The sequence below is a fragment of the Danio rerio genome, chromosome 4 (assembly GCF_052040795.2).
Source record: "Danio rerio strain M-AB ecotype USA chromosome 4, GRCz13ab, whole genome shotgun sequence".
Classification (NCBI taxonomy): domain Eukaryota; kingdom Metazoa; phylum Chordata; class Actinopteri; order Cypriniformes; family Danionidae; genus Danio; species Danio rerio.
In genome coordinates this window covers 51,815,753-51,837,500 of record NC_141024.2, presented here as the reverse complement: position 1 = coordinate 51,837,500, position 21,748 = coordinate 51,815,753, and the positions used below count along the sequence as shown (strand labels likewise).

Genomic DNA, 21,748 nt, shown 5'->3' with positions numbered 1-21,748 from the left:
GTATTGAACGGGCCAATTAAGAATGAATTGGCAGCGCAAGCCTGCGCAGGTGAGCGGCATAAGCAATCAACTGAGTATATAAGCTCACCTGGCGCAGCAGACGCTATCCTTTTCGCTTCAGAGACTTTCTGATCGAGTCGATGAGGGTTCCTCCTGCTGTGACCAGCGATTCTGAGCGAACGAGAGCATTCTCCCGGTCCAGAGTGTGTACACTTAGTGGCAGACGGTCGAGCTGGGTTTCTCCCTTGCCTGGCGTTCTTTGGGTCCGGTCCTCCAGAGCGGTGCGTATAAAGTTGCAAACTTCACAGAAAGAGCAACACAGTCGTGCAGCACGTCCTTATCAGGACGGCGCTCCGACTGTGCGTTTCTGGATGCGGTGGTTTCCTGTCCTCGGATGATGGGCGCGGGCACTGTGTTACATGTCTGGGGGTCCAGCATGTTAATGCGCTGCTCGCGGGCAGTTCATGTCGTCATTGCGATGCCATGACTGTTGCGCAAGATCGCGGTTAGCCTTTGCAAAAGGGCGAACCACCCCAGTTGTCCCCTGCTCTGCAGCGGGCACTCGGGCAGATCTGAGGGTTTCAGCGAGAGATAATCCGTCGCCCACGGGCCCGCGGACCTCCCGCTCCTCTAAGCGCTCCATCCAAGCTTCGGGCGGGGGAAGCGATCCGTCTAACAGATGGTAGCCCTTACGCCCGATGACACCGGAGACCAGATGTCCACCGCGGCATCGGAGGGTGGGCTTTCATTGTCCGATGATGATCCAGACCCGCTCGCCCCCTTCGGGCTGGTGAGCGCTGTCACTACGGATCCTGAAACGGACATGTTAGCCGTGCTTTCCCGGGCTGCTTCGGCCGTGGGTTGGAGATGGTTTATCCCCCAGCTCCGCGGCCGGACCGACTAGAGGGGCGTTCCCTTCTTCCCGGAGGTGCACAGTAGGCTCACGCGGTCTTGTAAAGCACTTTTTTCTGCTCGTGCTGCGTGTTCCTCCACCCTAACCACTCTTGACGGTGAAACAGCCAGGGGGTATGTGGCGATTCCTCAGGTTGAGTGCGCGATGGCGGTAAATCCGCGCGGCGCCTCTTCTTGGCGGGGTCCGCCTCGTCTCCCATCCAAAGCCTGTAAGTTATCTACCTCCCTCGGAGCTAGAGCTTACATAGCTGCGGGCCAGGCTGCTTCCGCCTTGCATGCGATAGCCACCTACCAGCGCTACCAAGCGCAGGCGCTGGCCGAGCAGCACGAGGGTGGGTCCAACCCAGGCTTACGAGCTTCGCACCGCCGCCGACTTAGCTCTTCGGACTACTGAGTCCGCTGCGTGTGCGTTGGGGAGGACGATGTCCACATTAGTGGTCCAGGAGCGCCACCCCTGGCTGATATGCGCAAAGTCGACAAAGTCCGCTTTCTTGACTTCCCCCATATCCCCAGCCAGGTTCGGCGACACTGTCTGTGAATTCACCCAGGAATTCAAGGCGGTGAGAGAGCAGTTGATGGGTGATGTCTTATCGGCGGTCCGTAGCCCGCTCCGCCCGCCGTGCCATTCATACCTGCTCCTCGCCGAAGGCGCCCGCCTACGAGAGCTGCTTCGCCCCCGCACACGCCTCCGGCGAAGCGAGCGCGTCGGGCACCTCGGAAGCAGGCAGCCCCCCTGCCCAGAACGCCGCTAAGTCCGGCAACGGACCGCGAAGCGCCCCTGGGACAGGCCATCTGGAGAAAAGGGAACTTGCTCTTTCCCCGCTGGAGGGCGGGGCCCCATTTCCAACGGCACTTTTTACTGCCATGAAAACATTATGAAAGGGCACTTTTCACTTCCCCAGATGTGACAGCCCGAAATCTGCCAGTCTGGGACGCTATGCTTTCTAGCTTGCAGATTCGGTGCGTTTCGCCAGTGGCTCACAAGCGCTGGGAGGACGGTCTCCTTTCTCCCACCCCTCGAGCCTCCCCTCCGGAGCTCGGGTTTGGAGTGAGAGCAAATATCTCACCTCCAGCTTTTCCGTGGGACCCGCGAGCTTCCCGGATCAGCACACCCACTCCGCGCTGCCCCACTGCTGGTACGTCAGCGATTGTAGCGATGAGTCCATTAGCGAGAGCTCTGCCTGCCTGGTTAGCGCGGGCCAGCTCTTCGCGGTGGCTCATACGCACAATCAGACTCGGCTATGCGATTCAGTTCGCGAAACGGCCCCCCAAGTCACGGGTGTGTATTCACCAGGGTCAGCCCCCTGTCCGCCCCTGTCTTGCGAGAGGAGATTGCTGTCCTCCTGGCGAAGGATGCAATCGAGCCGCTCCCTCCAGCCGAGATGGAGAGCGGGTTTTACAGCCCACGCTTCATCGTGCCCAAAAAGAGCGGTGGGTCACGGCCAATACTAGATCTGCGCGTTTTGAACCGCTGTCTGCACAAGCTGCCGTTCAGAATGCTCACGCAGAAGCACATCCTCCGGTGCGTTCGTCCTCTGGGTTGGTCTGCAGCATTAGACCTGATGGACGCGTATTTCCATGTCTCCACTCTTCCTCGCCACCGACAGTTTCTGCGGTTTGCGTTTGAAGGTCGAGCTTGGCAATACAAAGCCCTCCCCTTCGGGCTCTCTCTGTCTCCGCGGGTCCTCACCAAGCCCGCGGAGGGTGCCTCAGTGCCCCTTCGGCTCGCGGGCATCTGCATACTCAATTTCTTTACGACTGGCTGATTTTTGCCCTCTCTCGGAGCAGTTGATTATGCACAGAGACAAAGTGCTCTGGCACTTCCACCTGTGGGGGTTTCAGGTCAACCGAGAAAAGAGCAAACTCGCCCCCGTGCAGAGGATCTCTTCTCTCAGGCTGGAGCTGGACTCGGTCACCATGGCAGCGCGCCTCTCCGGAGAGCGCGCTCAGCTGATGCTGTACTGTCTGAGAGAGCTCGACAGTAAAATAGTGGTCCCACTGAAACTATTTCAGAGGCTCCTGGGGCTTATGGCATCCGCAGCCGCTTCATGCCGCTCGGATTATTCTATATGAGACCACTTCAGCACTGGCTTCACGATCGAGTCCCCAGACGCGCATGGCACGCGCGCGCACACCGAGTCTCTGTTACTGCGCTGTGTCGCCGCGCCCTCAGCCCTTGGAGCGACCCCTCGTTCCTACAGGCCTGGGTGTCTCTAGAACAGGCGTCCAGTCTTGTTGTCGTTTCAGCAGACACTTCCAACACGGGCTGGGGGGCTGTGCGTTGCGGGCATGCGGCTGCGGACCTGTGGAAAGGTACCCAGTTGCATTGGCATATCGCCTGGAGCTGTTGGCAGTGTTCCTCGCTCTCCACCGTTTTTTTCCGGTGCTGGAGCGGCAACACGTGCTGGTCAGGACGGACAGTACGGCGGCGGTGGCGTATATCAGCCGTATAGGGGGTATGCGCTCTCGCCGCATGTCTCAGCTCGCCCGCCGTCTGCTCCTCTGGAGTCATCCGCGGCTGAAATCGCTGCACGCCATTCATATTCAGGCAAGCTCAACCGTGCAGCCGATGCGCTCTCACGGCAGCCTTGCGTCCTGGAGAATGGAGACTCCACCCCGAGTCTGTTCAGCTGATATGGGCGCGATTCGGGGAAGCCCAGATCGATCTGTTGCTTCCCCCGAGATCGCTCATTGCCAGTTGTTCTTTCCCTGACCGAGTGCTCTCGGCACGGATGCACTGGCTTACAGCTGGCCTCGGGGCACGCGCAAATACGCGTTTCCCCCAGTGAGCCTGCTCGCGCAGTTACTGTGCAAGGTCAGGGAGGACGAGAAACAGGTTGCTGGTTGCGCCCCTCTGGCTCAACCGGACCTGGATGTCAGAGCTCTCCCTCGCGATAGCCCTCCCCTGGCAGTCCCTTCGAGAGAGCACCTACTCTCTCAGGGACAGGGCACCACCTGGCACCCTCGCCGATCTTTGAAGAGATTTTTAGACGCGAGGAAGACTTAGGTAACCTCCGATTGCGGTGGCTAATACCGTCACTCGGGCTAGAGCCCCCTCCCCGAGCGCGCCTATGCCCTGACGTGGAGTCTATTCACTGAATGGTGTGTCTCTCGCTGAGAAGACCCCCGTAATTTGCCAGATCAGCGTTGTGCTTTCTTTACGCCGAGAGAAGTTGGAGAGCAGGCTGTCGCCCTCCACACTCAAGGTTACGTGGCTGCCATCTCCGCTCTCATAACGCGGTGGCTGGCAGCACCGTGGGAACGCATAACCTCATCATCCGGTTCCTCAGGGGCGTTAAGCGAATTAATCCACTCCGCCCCCTCTCATGCCCTCTTAGGATCTCGCCCTCGCTACACAAGCCGCGTCAGATCCCTTCGATCCTCGACTCAGTATATTTCTGTCCCTGAAGACAGCTCTGCTGGTCGCGTTGATATCGATTAGAGGGTCGGAGACCCGGAGGCATTTTTCGGTCAGTGACTCGTGCCTGTAATTGGGCTGGCTTCTCTCACGTATGAGACCCCGCCCGCGATATGTGCCCAAGGTTCCTACCACTCCGTTTTAATACGAGGTAGTGAGCCTGCAAGCGCTGCCCTCGGAGGAGGCAGACCCAGCCCTTATTTATTGTCCAGTTCGCGTTTTGCGTATTATCCGGACCGCACTCAGAGTTTAGATCATCTGAGCAGCTCTTCGTCTGTTATAGCGGTCGGCAGCAGGGAAGTGCCGTACCGAAATAAGTTCCCACTAGATTGTGGATGCCTTTCTTTCACTATCAGAGCCGAGATGAGCCGCGTCCCCCGAGAGCGCGTGCGCACTCCACTCGGAGCTTCGCATCCTCTCGAGCGCGCGCACGCGGCGCCCCTCTAACAGACATCTGTAGAGCTGCGGGCTGGGTGACACCCAACACATTTGCAAGGTTTTACAATCTGCGAGTGGAGTCGGTTTCCTCAAGGGTATTAGGTAACCCTTGGTGATTGAGGAAACAATTCGGTAGGGTGTTGAAACATGCTTGCTGCGCCATTTTCCCTAACACGGAGATACGTGCGCCTTTTTATCTGTCAGTAAAGTTCCCCGTCAGGTGAGCCCTGCAGATTCCTCCGTGGCCCCCAGCACTGACTCAGCGGAGGAGTCACTTGCTGGCCCACTACGTTGTAGGTCTGCCCGCTGGTCAGCCCGCGTTTTGGGTAAAGGTGCCTGCTATGCGTGGTCCCCACTAGGCGATCCCATATGCTTATTCAGCCACGGTTAAGTCCCCCCCCTCCCCCCCCCCCCCCCGGGCAGACCCGTGTCTTCCCTCCCCGCTAACCACTCTTTTGCTATGCGTACTCCCCCTTTTAGGGCTAGTCCATATGTAAATTCTGCCATCTATCCCCCCTTGGGTAACGGATGGCCTTCGCAGCGTCCTCCCTATCGGGATTGCACGCTTCCCAACGTACTGTCGTATTTTCCTAGAATTATCTAGATGCTCACGACTTCCCAAAAAATATATATAAATCCGTAAAACTTCTGTTGAAGTAGGATAAATTAGGGCCAGGGACACGTTGGAGGACCGCGCCCCCCATGATGTGGGTGCGTCACGCTTGCTTGACTATCTCCTCATCGGGGGTGTTGGTAAGGTGCAGTCATTGTGGCGCTTTCAATGGGCTCCCAATGCGTGGATTTTACAATCAAATCCACTTATAGTGCTGAAGTTCCCCCCGAAGGGGAACGTTCGAGGTTACTAAAGTAACCCTTCGTTCCCCGAGGAGGGGAACGGAAGCACTATACTCCGTCGCCATAATGACTGTCCCTTAGCTGTTGAAAGTCTCTTCAGCTTAAAAAGGATAGCGTCTGCTGCGCCAGGTGAGCTTATATACTCAGTTGATTGCTTATGCCGCTCACCTGCGCAGGCTTGCGCTGCCAATTCATTCTTAATTGGCCCGTTCAATACTCTTTCAGACGAGTAGCTTCTGAACCGAACCTCCCCCAATGCGTGGATTTTACAATCAAATCCACTTATAGTGCTTCCGTTCCCCTCCTCGGGGAACGAAGGGTTACTTTAGTAACCTCGAACGTTCTCATCGTCCTGTAAGGACATCACAACATGAAGGGGGTGATGATCTTCAACAGTGTGAATGTCCACCGAATCAAGCACAGAAGGAGACACAGAGAAGGCAAAATAATGCCTGTCCAATCCAACTGTGTCCCATTTTTTCACAACGAATTTGATCTTGGAGTCAAAGAGCACAACATTCCTAATGGTTGCAAACTGGGGCTCACCATCAGCAGAGTGAGATACAAAAAGTGTCATTCCTGGCCTATAGGTTGCTCCCTTGTACTTAATCCAAGATGGTAAATAGACTTCTGAGAACAAAGGGATTCCCTCAAATCCATGTTTCACTTTTTCAAAATCGTCTATAGATGCCAGGAGTGTGGTGTATCCTGGACCAACTTCAAAGTCATGTGAGAACATTTTCTCAGACATCAGGGTGTAGCACAACATCATCTGATGTCGGAAAGCCTGTGTTTTACAAATGTTCCGAAAATTGCAGGTTACATGACTTAGTCTTTTGAAAAATCCATGTTTTGCCTCAAAACGCATGGACCAGAAATGAACCAACGGTCCAAGTTTCCTGATGGCCCCAGGATAATGAAGCATGAAGTGGTGCTTTGGCTTCAAATGCCTGTCTGGATAAAGCTCCAAAAACAGACTATGGTGTTCCTCAATCAAATGCTGCAAAAATGTAACTGCCTCTGCAGTTAAGGCTGGAGAGAAAATCAACTCCATACAGTTAAGTAATGAAAGTATTAGTTCCCAGTGTCTCTCGCCTTCTGGAATCAAATCCCCTATCATAAGAGGGAGCAACCTTAGAAGGCACCACATCTGTGCTGCTGTTTGTCTCATGGCCCCATCCGGATTTTTAAGATCCTGAGGCTTGATAACAGATGGCTTATTGCGACTATCAGAAAAACCATAATCAAAGCTTGTAAGTCTATTATTCAGTTGATCGAGTGTTAAGAGTTTTTGTTCAATCAGAGAATTAAGAACAAGCTTGATTTCGTAACCTCCAACTCCTTCCAAAATGTCATGCATGACATCAGGAGTTACATTGTCAGTTACATGGTAGAACTGCAGTTTATTGAGCGAACACGCTCTTTTAATGCCAGTTTCAGTTGGGTTATTCTGAAGTAAATCAGAGTGATAGTTTATCCTGTTGCGCATCACTGACAGGTCCTCAACTGTCTGTTCTCTCAAAACCTCTTTATGAACGCGACACCATCGACATACAGTTTTCCCTGAGAAACTTTCTGTGTAGCCTAGGATGGAATTAAGACCCAGGTTATCCCCACAAACCTGTGCAACGCTTGCTTTAATAGTACCCTTGAAATGTTTTGTGTCAACCTGAACTCCTTCCAATTCCAGATCCTTAATCTCAGACACAATTGGATCTAAGACAGCATTTATTCCATAAGTTTTTATGTCATCTGTCTTGTACACTGCCAACAAGAAGTGAGAGTTTAGGCTGGAGAGAAACTCAGGTCGCAAGCATTTAAGAGTAAAATAAACAAAGCCTAGCTTGTGAACTGAAGTTTTTGATCCAAGTGGGTTTACCATCTCACATTCATCGTTGTACAGTACAAGAGGAATGGATAACTCTTTGGAAAACAGTTCACTGGATTTGAAGATTGTGCCGTCTCTAAAATCTTGCAGTGCAGTGCTCTCTTGATTTTGCCATTCAAAGATCTTGTCCATTGTCCCTGGACTTTCTAAAACCAGCTTTAGCAAAGGCCTTAAAGGAATTAGCTGAAACGTATCTTGGACTGCCACTTGTTTTACAATCCCCGTCAATGTGTCTCTCTTTTGGGTGTATGAGACACCAGGGAAAGGCACTTCTTTTGGATGAACAAAGCATCCAGACTGTGTAAAGTACTGCTTTTGCTTGTACTCTGACTCAAAGCCCTGAAATGGTTGAGCTGCCACTGCAAAATTTTCTAAAAAAATCTGGCTCTCAGGACTGTCAAGGTGGCCTATGTCTCTTAAAAAAGAGGCTGTTTTTCTTTGTAGGGATCCAACAACATCACTGACAAGGCTAGATGTGTGCTCTACCACACAATTAACAGCACTCAATGTCTGGGAGGAATTTGACCTTAATTTTGCTAAAAACAATGCTACCCTGTCTCTTATATTTTCCTCCTGAAACTCATCACATTGTTCATCAGAAATGTCATCATGCTCCTCATCACTCTGTTCAACAGCCTCTAAAACTGAATCTGATGAATAGTTTTCAGGCTCAACCAAAGGGGCTTCCTCCATTTCATTGCCAATTTCATTAGCATGCTGCAGTAGGTGTCTTCTAAATGATCTAATAATACTGAATGTGCGATTACATCCAGCTTGAGCACACTGAAAGTATGTGGATGTAGAATAGACATGATGTGCAACTCTCAAATGTGAAAAAAATGCTCTGACGTCAGATCCCAAAGACCTTTTGCATTTAAAGCAAATGTACCCCATGTTGTGTACACCTAATACCTTTTACTTACATCAAGCACGTTCTTGAGGTACTTCTTGAATTTTAAACGAAGTCCAATAATAGGGATAAGAGAAGTCAGTGTGACATCATCTAAAAGAAGGAGGGTTTCTTGATCAATCTTCTCAGCTGTAAGACAAAATATGCAGAACATAAAAGTATTTTATGCAGATAACCATAAACAGTAATTGTTCATGTACAATCAGCTTTGTGTAAAACAAATATTGCTTCAAAAAATTTATTACTGTCCAAAAGTATTTTTGTCTCATACAACTAAAAAATACAAAAGTTGGAAGTGGCGTTCTCATTTAAAGAAAATAATTCCTAACTGGTACCCAGTGCTAAATCAATTCATGGTAAACTTACAAGCCATATAGTTTGCTGCATTCACTATCAATATAAAGCTGTTTTGATCTGTATCGTATAAAATTCCACTGAAATGAAACTGACTTGACTTTGAGCCAAAGATTTAAAGACTGTAAACATTTGATTACTTCGATTAACGAGCTACGAATCACGCATGCATACGAAAGTTGGCACACACCTCAAACAAGCCAAAATCAACAAAAAAAAGTCTCTTGGAGCGGAATCTCAAACCTAACAGGAAGTTAGATATATTTAACTTTCTGTGGCAAGTAAGTAAGTAAGTAGCTACATCAGGCAGAATTTTCGAATGCTCTTATCGGCCTCAAATAAGCTATGGCAATATAGTAGCAACTTTACATGGCTGCTCAATCTAATGCTACTGTAGAAATATGTGCACAATGGAAATGTCTGTGCAGAGTGTGAAAGCATATCAGCACCTTTGTGGTAACTTGCTCTTTAAATTCTTTGCCATGTTTGGTCATTTAGATAACAGTAATACAGCCTTTGAAGATATGTGAAGACACTACATTTCTGTGTGCACTCACAATAAAAACAACACTGCACTTTGTAAATACTGTAAGTAACAGGATGGGCTTTCTGCCCAATCCAAAACTATGTATATTTGCCTTGTAAAATAGGCAATGTGGACAATTAAAGACTAATTATGATTTAAATGGTTTATAAATAAATGTGTAATTATTCAAATAATTCTTCAAATGAACATCACAAGTCAAACAAACAAATCTTTACACAGAGCAGCCCTAATGATTACAATGAACCAAGTAAAATATTATTACATACCTTCAAATCATTCTATTAATTTGTTTTTTACGTATTCATCCATCTGAAATAAACAACAGATAAAAGCATTTTAGCAAAATATTAATAAAGTAAAAAAGATAATCTCAGCCACAAGTCACTTTATCACAAAAATACTCCTAAGTGATCATAATTATCCAGGGTGTCACAAAAGATGGAAGTCAAACTTTTCTTTTTGGGGATCGAAGATGATTAGGTTGGATTTAGTCTGAGCTCAGACATTCCCATCTGCATTAAACTAACCATACGTACAGGATTAATTAAAGATAAGTCAAATGATGTCTGTAGAATGTAATATGCTCTTAGTAAATGAATAACATTTGCTATTCAATGAACAGCTGTAGAAGCATAGAAGGAAATACTTTAAGTATGTTCTGACCAAAAAAGAAAAAGAAAAAAAAGAGAAGCTGAATTTAACACTTATGCATTATTACAAAAATGACCTAAAAAAATTAATTGAATAAATTTAAGGAGCACAACAGTAAAAATACTACTGTTTTACAGTTTACACCTCAGAAAGATCACTAATCACAGTACTTGCTGCCATTACCTACATAGAAAAAGATAATGTGTCATTCAAAATGCATTTTATTAAAAAGGAAAAGCTCCTAAATGATTCTAACTGTTCTTGGTGTGGTGTTTAAGAAACAGCTGTCGAACATGCTTAGTTTCAACTCTTTTTTTAGCCTGAACTGAGCTCAGGGATTCCCGCCTGCATCAAACCATTTACATGATTTAAGAAATAACATGTTAGTAGTAAATTAAGTTACCAAGTCAGTGCAGACCACAGACACCTGCATTGTGAAATGTTGAAAGGAGGGTTTTTTTCTTCCATTGATCATGCGGTATAAACTTCCATTAAAACAGCACTTAAAGCAGTTCATAGTTGCATCCAATATCTCATGTCACGAGTGATAAGGATGAAATGTTCCAGAATAAAGGTGAAAGTGACAAACTGCAGTTAAAGTTGAAAAACTAAAAACGAAACACCCAAAATTAACATGAAACTGTGGAGGAAATGTGGATAGCGCGATGACGCAATGACATTAATCGAATTATTTGATATAACATGTAAAACGGGATCATGAAAGAAACATTCAAAACGCAACTAATTTAAATGCCTTAAATCCACACGTAATGGCTGTAACAGCCGGATAACAAACCTCACGACAGCAGGTCAAAGGGGAAAGTGAGAGAGAGAGAAGCAGAAATTAAATTTAACGTTCAGCTTTTCTCCAGCAGTGAAAGAGGGGGTTCTGCTGTATCAGTCACAGAAAGACTGACTAACGTTAGCAAACGCACAGACACAGTCAATAGTATCCAGCTGCAGGCCCGCAGAACCACACGTTTTAGGCACACACAATCTAGGCAAACCATATATGGTTACGACGGATGTTAATGTGATTAACGTCTTTTTGAACATCGTCATCGATATATTTTGATATATATGATGAATAAATATTGTACACAATAAACAATAGCGTTTACTTTATTTCACAAATATTGCAATCGAGACGGCCGAAGGGGAGCATTGTTTCCGATCGCCATTCAATATAATAGACTGAACAGTTTTTAATCATTCATTATATCTGATCAGTCATTATTATCTGACAATAATATAGCAGATACTCGTTTGCTGGCCTTGCTGAACGATCTAATTTGGACAGGTTTAATTTATATAATGGATTAATTTATGATAAAGGAAATAATAGCAAGTTAATATAGGCAATAATACATTATATGTAATAAAAATCTTTACATGTACCAAATGTATAACACTATATTAATATTTTACTCAAGCGATTCAATAGTGTTTGTTTGCTTAACTTTCTAATAATCTTTTAATTAATGATTTCCCACATTTAATACTGTAGTAATTTATAGTAAGCAAAAAATTGTTTTTAAAACCAAAATGTAGTAATAGGAACAAATTAACTATTAATAATAAAAAATAAGTGTGTGTGTATATATAAATATATATATATATATATATATATATATATATATATATATATATATATATATATATAAAACAGCTGTGACAGTTTAGTAAAAGATAGTTTATATATTAACTTATAATTATAATCAGATAATCAGTTATGATAATCAGTTTATAACTATATATATATTGTTTAAATTATTAACTATAGTAGGCTAATTTATTTTAAAGTGACATATTATTGTTTGCTTTTTATATTTTACAATAAAGTGATTTTAATCAAGTATGATTATAGTAAGATATTGAATTAGTTTATTACACTTAATCCAACAAATAGACGGTCTATGTTTTCTTTGTATATGAACACATGAATAAAGTCATAAGTGTCTTTAACCAATTATTTTTATTTACATAATTCGAGTTCAGAAACTGCAGAGATGTTAAAATGATCGTGATGTAATAATAATAATAATGACTGAAATGGGAAACCATAATGAAATGGGAAACCATAAATTGTGTGTCCTAGATTGTGTGTGCCTAAAACGTGTGTGGTTCTCCGGGCTTGCAGCTGGATATATCTCGACACAGTAGGGGTTCACACACACACACACACACAGCAAATTGTGCAGTCTCTGCGTTTTAAGTAAGGTTAGATGAAGTGTTTTAAATAACGTACTGGCGGTCACGTTGCATCCACGAAACAATTAAAGTTAACTTAATTTTGACAGCCCTTAAGTTCAGCGAAATGTAACGTTACCTTACAAGCAGAGCGGGAATGTACGTGGATATGCTGACAAAATTATTTAAGTGAACCTGTACAAACACAATAGCTTTAACATATACAAAAGTAATATTAAAATGTTCACCTTATCTTTTCCAAGCTCCTTCTGACGACGATGTTGGCGCGCCCTTTCTCGTCAAGACGACAAGGTCGTCTGTGAGGCGAAGCACGGCCGTCTCTTTTTAGTCGTTAGGTAAAAAAAAGCGTATATATGTATTATACAGGAAACTAAATGTGTTATCTCGTATGAACATTGGTAAATACACACCGAATAACTTACCTTTCAGACAGAATTTCGCTTGCTTCCCTCTAAAGACGGCAGACAAAATGGCGGTTGCTCACGCTGATGTCCCTGCTTGCCTGGACGGTGACGTCACGTGCGCGCTCTTTCACGTATGCGTTTCCAACCCAGCACTGCTGGGTTACAGATCAAGACCGATTTTAACCCATAACTTAAGTGAACACTGTATCAAAACCATATCCAACACAATAGCTTTAACATATACAAAAGTAATATTAAAATGTTTACCTTATCTTTTCCAAGCTCCTTCAGACGACGATGTTGGCGCGCGCTTTCTCGTCAAGACGACAAGGGCGAAGCACGGCCGTCTCTTTTTAGTCGTTAGATAAAAAAAAGCATATATATATGTATTATACAGTAAACTTAACGTGTTATCTCGTATGACCATTGTTAAATACACACCGAATAACTTACTCTTCAGACAGAATTTTGCTTGCTTCCCTCTAAAGACGGCACAGAGAAAATGGCGGTTGGTCACGCTGATGTCCTGCCTGTCTGGACGTTGACGTCACGTGCGTGCTTTTTCACGTCGTTGTTCCCAACCCAGCACTGCTGGGTTATAGATCAAGACCGATTTTCAACCCAAATAGGGTTAAATCAACCCAAAATTGTTATCCAGCAGTCTCAACCCAGCAATTGGGTTAAAAAACCAACCCAGCGTTTTTTAGAGTGTAGCAAATTACATCTGGCCCAGATAAGGCCCACATCCCCCACATTCTTCAGGCCCACACACAGCAAACAACACTGTCTGAAACTTATGCAAAATTAAGCTTATTGAACAGCTTCATTATTGTTGTTGAGCTACTATTACTCTTTTAAACTCTACACACTTCCCATCAGGGACAATATAAAACACACAACTTACTGGGGCTAAAATTCATTCATTGTAACTTGTGTTACTGAGATTATAACAAGTACAATATATAGCACATTTGGAAAAGTGACCTGTTATATAGTGACTGCTTTACTTTTGTACTCGCAACACTGCTATTACCAGCTGAGGAAAGCCTCCATTTCTATCTTCTATTCTTATCTACTTGTCTGTGTCTGACTGGTTATTTCCTCATGTCTCAAACAGGTTTGTTGTGTTTTCCAGAGGTGAAAGAATTTTCAGATTTGTTGTTCAGCTCAACAGTTCAGCGGAGGAACAGACAGATCGGCAGGCATTGTTTGAGGTGAGAGTTTTTTCTTTCTGTACTTTATACCATCTATGAGTGTCGTCTGATTATCCGTGGATCATCTCTTTGTGTTTACTGAGACTTTACTGCTGAGCTAAAGACATTCTAATGATTTCATTTACACCTTTTAATGTAGAGTGTGTTTCTGGAAAAGGATCACAGAAAGCAAAAACCTTCTCATTCTGATACTTAAATATGTGTCCACTGTCCTCTCGATTAGCACAGTAGACATTTCTTTAGTATATCATTTTAATTGTTTGATATGCAGTGACACACAATCATATAATTCGCCGAACAAATCAGCCACTTTAACGTGATTCAGAGCATTGAAACTTCTCAAACGTACAGGGAAACAGCCCTGGCACAGTACAGATAGCATAGTGTGAGTGCACCCTTACAGAAGCTACAGAATGCAGAAAACTCGCACTGCAATATCAGTATTCATGAATGCATTTAGTTTATTTACAGTGGAGTCACACAATCTTATGTGTAGATAGATACATGAGCTGAAAACCCTGAAGAGTTTCAGCAGTGAGACCGGTTCCATTTGTTTGTCTGAAGTGTTTCTGCTTTAACTGATGCAGATGATAAACAACTGCTGTGGCTACAACTGTCACCTGTTTTGCATCATTTATACACTTTTATTTGTCTAAATACTATTAAACCTGTACATTTCAGAGATCATGACATTTCTCAAAATTAAAGCAGAAAAGAAAGTAACAAATTCTAGCAACAGATTCTAAAGTAAGGAAAATCATTCTCAAAAGTACATTTATTCATTTATTTTATTTTTGGCTTAGTTCCTTTATTAATCAGGGGTTGCTACCACGGAATAAACCACCAACTTATCCAGCATATGTTTTACGCAGCGGATGCCCTTCTAGCTGCAACCCAGTACTGGGAAACCCATACACTCTTACATTCACACTCATACACTACAGGCAATTTTGCTTACTCAATTTCTCTATAGCGCATGTGTTTGGGCTGTGGTGGAAATTGGAGCACCCAGAGGAAACTCACCAAAGACTGTTTGATCATGAAGATATGATGTGTAGTCAGTTTTGGGCAGGACAAGAAGTTTTGCTGGATTGAGGTGGTTTATAGTTTCTAGAGCAGGTTATTGCCCTGAGAAAGGTTTGAAATCTATCTATCTATCTATCTATCTATCTATCTATCTATCTATCTATCTATCTATCTATCTATCTATCTATCTATCTATCTATCAGCAGTAGAAGCTTTTGCTCTGCTTTAATATTACTGTTGAGACTAACACATTTCAAAAGTAAAGCAATTAATGTAATATATTAGATTTTGCTGTAATGCAGAAATATAATATCACTTTTCCAAGTTTGGTAATACTGTACTAGGTACAATCTTAGTAACGCACGTTGTGGGTCTGTGTGTTCTTTCTTAGTTATGTGTGTATGTGTGTGTGTGTGTGGGGGGGTATGTGGTAGGCTGATGTTCTGTGTTTGTCGTTAGCGTCTGTGCGGTCACTTGGTATTGTTGTCACTGGTGATTCCTCATTGCTTAGCACTACTCCGCTGACTCATCAGTATGGTACAGCTGATTTGCATTACACTATGCTTATATCTAGTCGGTGCTTCTGTTTCACATTGTCAGTTTGCTGTTGTTCGCGTTTGTGTCTTGTCAGGCTGTCCTCGCTGAGTTCTGTTAGTGACGAGTTCGCTTCCTGAAGCTGAATTTCTTCTCTGTATTGGACTTTCCTTGCATCCACTTGTTGACAGCTATTTCAGTTTCACAAACTATTAATGTCCTGCTACTGTTTCAGGCTCTTGAGAATTAATAAACTCCCTGTTCACTTGCTATTGGGTTCAGTCGGGATTTGTGACAAATCCCCACAGCTTCCCACATAGAGAGAAGGATCACAATAACAATGATAAAGCTCTTCTAAAAGATTACAATAAGCTGTAAGCTCTAAGTTTCACACAGTAACGATCTCTGGTACTTTCAGCAACACTACAGTGAGGCAGAACAGAACTTCATCACTCTGCCATCAGGCTCAGGATGGCAGACATGTTTTTGAGCTGGTAGAGTAACGAGCAACAGGTGCAAATGATCATCTGACTCTCAGAAACAGCTAAATCCTCTGAGTAACATTTCCTCAGCTCAGAGTCTGTTTGGTCCCACTCTAAATTCAGTTAAAGTAACTCAGCAGCAAAGTTAAGCCGCGTTCATACTGCACTGTTCTCCATTTAGATGCACTCGAATGTGACAGGCTGGAAACACAAAGTCATGCAACAAGTTTTGCAGTTCGCTGCAATGCAGAGTTCAAGCTTGGTGAACTCTGACCTGTAAAATCACATGATGTGACTGTAAGAAACAAATTAAAGATGGAAACATGGGCTGTTTCTCAACTCCAAGAATGCAGAGAACGGACTTGCACTCTTGTAAAGACCGGTCTTTCCAGGTCACTTCGGAAGAATGAACTCGGGAGACCGCGAAAACAGTGAACACATTGGACCAAGTTTAGCTTCCATATAAGGGCCAAACATGGACAATATCCCCAGCTAGAAATTTTACGTTCCCAGAACGTTCTTAGAACGTCCCCGTCGGTGTTAAGGTTGTTCTGAGAATGTCACAATGTTGAGTTCTTTAAAGGTTTTGAGGAAGTTATTTGGGGGACCTTTACAGAACATTCAGAACGTTCTCAGAATGTTTAGGGGACCAAACCTTATTGGAAAATTTGACCTTCTCACAACGTTCTCATAACATGCTTGCTGGTGTTAAGGACATTCACAGAATGTTATTTTCTTGTCCTGAATGTAAGAGACAGAAAGAGCTCAATCAATAAAATGTTACTAAAATTCGCTTTATTGGCAGAGAACATAAAGCATTTGTTAAACAATTTATGTTTTAATATGCTGTGTCCTTGTGTGTTTGTGTGCGTCTCCTAGTCACGTTCTCTATCGTCCAGTTGTCTTTCTGCTGCCTGAAACAAAGCATAAATAACAATATTTACAAATAAGTTCACTTTGTATTTATTTTTTTTTTACTTTCAGGTGTCTACAGTGGTGCTCGAGACTTATAAAATAATTCAAATTAATATGTTTTGAATTTAAAAAAATGTATAAATCTCCACATCTACATCCCACTTATCTATTATTAAAGAACTGCCACTTAAATATCTTTTGATAAGAAAACGGTGTTACACACTCCACTGAAGACATCCATGAGCCTACATAGTTATTTTTGTTTGCAAAGTGCAAAAAATTTTTCCAAACTACTTCTAAATTCAATTCTAATTTCCAGCAAGTGAATAAATAAGCAATAATATAGAAGTGTGGTCAGAAAACTGAGTTGTTTTTTCACAAGGGGTTTTAATTCGTTTTTGACAGTACAGTGGATATTTTAGGCTACACTGTAAAAAATTGCTGTTAAAAAACGGTCAGATTCTACGGTAAAATAATGTTTTTTCACTAAAACAGTAATATTCTGTTAAAAACAGGGCTTTCTGGGTAACATTTTTGTTTTCGAGAAAGTAACCAACTGCAGAAAACTGTGAGCTAACAGAGTTCAGATTCGATGTTTTGAAGTGTGTGTTTGAAATCACGCTTTGTGTCCTTGTTCACTATTTCATACACTAGTTAACTAATATAGTTCACCTGACAGTTTTAATGAACACTAATGAGTGAATTCAGACACTGATGAACACCTGCTGTTAATAATCCCAATTACTGAAGAAAATAAACAAGAAACACAAACAGTGACTTGAGTTACAACATTAAATAAAATCAAATAAAATAAAACAGCTTCAGTCTCAGCAGAGGATCATTAAACAACTCCACAAACAACAGCAGACACACACTTATTACTGACTGATTTGACTTCCATACAATTCTCATTGAGATCCAACAGAAATTAAGGTGTTTTATTGTGTCACCGTAATGGAGTGAGGGGCTGGTTTAGTTGGGCTCTTCACCCTTGAACTCATTTAAGAAGACTTTCCATCTGCTTGAATACAGAGTTTACAAAACGTTTGTACTATAGCAATAAAGTTGGGAAGTCAATAAATAGAGAAATCTATTTATCTGAAATTAGTTCTGATAAATGTTTTGGTATAAATCTGGATGAAGGGCTTCATGCAATAGATTTTATGCTTAGTTGCAGGTATTAATGTAATTAATGAGAAGTGGAAAAAGAAGATACCTCCGTAAATGCTTAACAGTCAAGAAATAACATACAAAAACAGTTCAGTTATGACAAATACACACTCAGACCTCATGAATCTGACCTTGTATTTCAACAATGGTAACATCTCAAATGTTTCATGCTGCAATGCATGCTGGGAGTGGCACTGTACAAATATCCCAGCATGCATTGCGGTGTAAATAAATGTTGTATAATGGTCTAACAGTTTTCTTTATTTGTGTTTGATTCTGCTGTTGTTTATGTTTAGACTTTCAGTTGCCTGTTTGTGAGTTAAACTGTTAATTTTGTTAAATTTGTTTTCACCATTATTGAGGTTCATATGCTGATTATTGATGTCTCTTTGAGTGCGTTTTACACCATAGAGCAGTGTTATTGTCCAAGATATTCTTAAAAACTTCCAGAAATCATTGCCATATATAGACATATAATGTAAAACAATAGATTTAACATTGAATAGGAGCAGTAAATTTTATTATACTAAATGAGAACAGACTCTGCCATTTAATAGCAACATGAACATCACCAGATCTTATTTAGGTTTTTGGCTGGCTTGCCACAACAAAGGAGCTTTTCAAACAAAGTTCTTAACAATTGCAGCAGCCAAGATATATAAATGTTGAATATGACAGGGCTAAGAGCCCAACTAAAGCAAACTCTGTTCTCCATGATGGTGACGTAAAACTTTAACTTTTTCTCAAGAAGAACTTTAGTAGATGTTATACAAAAATACATGTATTAAGTAATAAGTGTAGCTGGTGATGATGTTTGTAGAGTTGTTTAATCATCCGCTGATCATTTCAATGATTTAATCATTTGTTGTACTTCAGGTTATTTCATTATAAAGCTGTGACTAAAGTTTTGTATGTTCTGTTCTTGTTTTTTCCCTTCAGTATTTCTTCATTTGTTCATTGTTAATCCTCAATTATCATTTAATTAGTCAGTTAATTAATGAATTTACTTCAGCTTTGCTCCATGTTTCTTGAACACTCAGTAGTGTGGACACTTCAATAAAAACTGAAGTATTTGCTCTGGGGTTTAAAGGGTTAAAGGTGTGAGAGGTAAAAACACAGTGTAAAAATGTATTTTAACAGTAATATACTGTTAATTTACACAACGGAAGTAGACTGTAAAAAAACAGTATATTGCTGGCAACCACAGCTGCCAGTAGATTACTGTTAAATCAAGGAAAAACAGTATTTTACTGTAAAACCTGAAGCTATTTTTTTCTGTCTGTCACCGTTGTGGAGGAGAGTAGAGCCAGTGTATGAGTTAAAGATGAACAATGAACTGCTGATGTTATTCTGCATGTTTTTCTATTTAAAGATAGCGGCTGTTTAGTTGCTGATGCAGTCAGAATCTCTCTGGTGATTCCAGATTTACATGTATGTGTGCTGTTGTGAAAAATAAGACATTAGAGTTAAACCGAACTTTTCTAATTAACTAAAATAAGTTATCATTATAAGTATGCTTCTAAGCATATATAGCACATTACTGCATAAACTCATTCAGCAGTTGACCAAGTTGAGGCAGTTGCTTTCAGTGAGCAAAATGAGTCAACTTGAGTATTGTGTAAATCAATGTAGTCCATGTTTTTTACAGCAACATACTGTAAAATAACAGTACATTGCTGGCAACTGCAGCTGCCAGTATTTTACTGTTTTTTAACGGGACAATTTTTAACAGTGTATACACTACACCACCTCCTATTAAACGTTGACAAAAAATATTGTCATTAAAAGCTAACACTTTAATAAACAAAAGCTCAGTACTTTTTTCAGACTCTACACAGTAAAATCATCAGAGTTAAATGTACTCAGTTCAGCAGTACAGCAGTTAAAGTTAATGAGAAAAAGATGGGGTTAATTAAGTGATGATTGAGCACTGATGATGAACACCTGCTGTTAATAAGCACAAACAGAGAAGAGAAACACAAAACTACATCTACCTTCAGTCACAGCCGTATATTAAATAAAACACATCAAATCTTTCAAAATCTCAGCAGAGCATCATTAAGCAACTCCACAAACAGCAGCTTTACTTATTAACAACCTGTTTGGCCTTATTTCTGCCACACTCTACAAAATTACATATAGATAATATTAATAATTAACTAATTTAGTAATTTTTTTACAACAGCAATAAAAAAAAAAAATAAAAACACTTTTTGTGTTTAAGCTGTCACCATTGAGGAGAACAGTAGCTGCTTTACTTGGACTCTGACTTGATTGCTAATGTTAGTTCCCCTTCGTTTGGGGAACTTCAGTGCTATAAGTGGATTTGACGGACACTGCGTTACATGCTCCAGCATGTTAATGCGCTGCTCGCGGGCAGTTCATGTCGTCATTGCGATGCTATGACTGTTGCGCAGTAAAGATCGCGGCTAGCCTTTGCAAAAGGGCAAACAACCCCAGTTGTCCCCTGCTTTGCAGCGGGCACTCGGGCAGATCTGAGGGTTCAACGAGAGATAATCCGTCGCCCACGGACCTCTTGCTCCTCCAAGCGCTCCATCTAAGCTTCGAGCGGGGGAGATGATCCGTCTAACAGATGGTAGCCCTTACGCTCCATGACACCGGAGACCAGATATCCACCGCGGCATCGGAGAGTGGGCTTTCATTGTCCGATGATGATCCAGACCCGCTCGCCCCCTTTGGGCAGGTGAGCGCTGTCAAAACGGATCCTGAAACGGATGTGTTAGCCGTGCTTTTCTGGGCTGCTTCGGCCGTGGGTTGGAGATGGTTTATCCCCTAGCTCCGCGGCCGGACCGACTAGAGGGGCGTTCCCTACTGTGCACTAGAGGTGCACAGTAGGCTCACGCGGACTTGAAGGGCACTTTTTTTCTGCTCGTGCCCCTCCACCCTCACCACTCTTGGTGGTGGAGCAGCCAGGGGGTATGTGGCGATTCCTTAGGTTAAGTGCGCGATGGCGGTTAATCCGCTCGGCGCCTCTTCTTGGCGGGGTCCGCCTCGTCTCCTGTAAGTTTTCTGTTCCCTCGGACCTTAACCCTAACCCTAACTCCTCGGGGAACGAAGGGTTACTTCTGTAACCTCGAACATTTCTCTTTGCTTGCCAAATAGTGAATTGTGGCAAACATTGTATAAAGAGAGCAATTGTGCTCTGGATAATTGAACTGTGGTGGTTTAGTCACTGATTAAATCAGTAAAATTGGTTTTGACCTATTAAGTTTAAATAATGTTGTATCACAAAAGAAGCACTGTATTAAGAAAATGGAGCTCACCAATCCTTTTTTCACATCTTAAAACACATTGTTCATCTGAAACACTTAAAACACACAGACATAAAGAATCAGAGTATGCTTCTCAACTATGGTGAGTTTTTTTTCCTACAGTGCATGCTAGGAACTATGGATGAATGTCGTATGATTCTCTTACCATGCACTGCAGCCAATAATAAATAGAACTCTAACCACTGTTGAGAAATGCTGATTATTTATGTCTGTGTCTCTGAATTGATTCAGGTGCTCAATGTGTTTCAATAAATATAAAACCACAGCTGAGGTCCATTTTCCTGATAAACACTGAATTTTGCTTCTTATGTGATAAATCACCATTTAAACATAATCTCTTATACAGCTACACATGTCAAGAGTAAGAATCAATACAGGATCAGTCAACTTGATCACATTTGCTCTCATTATACTTGTCCTAACAAGCAAAGAACAATTTACCATTAGAAATCGAGTCCAAGTAAATCAACCACTTTTCTCCATAATGGTGACATTAGGGGGGGGGGGGGGGGGAATTTTATTTATT

At 42.7% G+C, this 21,748-nt stretch overlaps 2 protein-coding genes and 1 long non-coding RNA gene across 6 annotated transcripts in view; 2 read left to right on the top strand and 1 right to left on the bottom strand.

The window, feature by feature from the left end:
* The window catches only part of LOC137490940 (uncharacterized), a 627,578-nt gene that overhangs the window by 266,287 nt on the left and 339,543 nt on the right, over positions 1 to 21,748 (top strand). The gene's annotated exons all lie outside the window — the stretch shown is intronic.
* The window catches only part of LOC137490961 (protein NLRC3-like), a 372,316-nt gene that overhangs the window by 314,879 nt on the left and 35,689 nt on the right, over positions 1 to 21,748 (top strand). The window contains exon 1 of one of the 2 annotated variants that reach the window (XM_088650168.1): positions 13,746 to 13,802. The exons of the other annotated variant lie outside the window; for it this stretch is intronic. The gene's annotated coding sequence lies outside the window, so the exon portion shown is untranslated. Of the gene's footprint in view, positions 1 to 13,745; positions 13,803 to 21,748 lie in introns of those variants that run through there. 2 annotated transcript variants of the gene reach the window in all.
* On the bottom strand, positions 9,597 to 13,124 carry LOC148682149 (uncharacterized). Its single transcript, XR_015942859.1, has 5 exons — positions 13,042 to 13,124; positions 12,856 to 12,937; positions 12,607 to 12,743; positions 12,412 to 12,504; positions 9,597 to 9,631 (listed from the first exon to the last, which is right to left on the bottom strand). It is a non-coding gene; the product is annotated as an uncharacterized LOC148682149 (long non-coding RNA).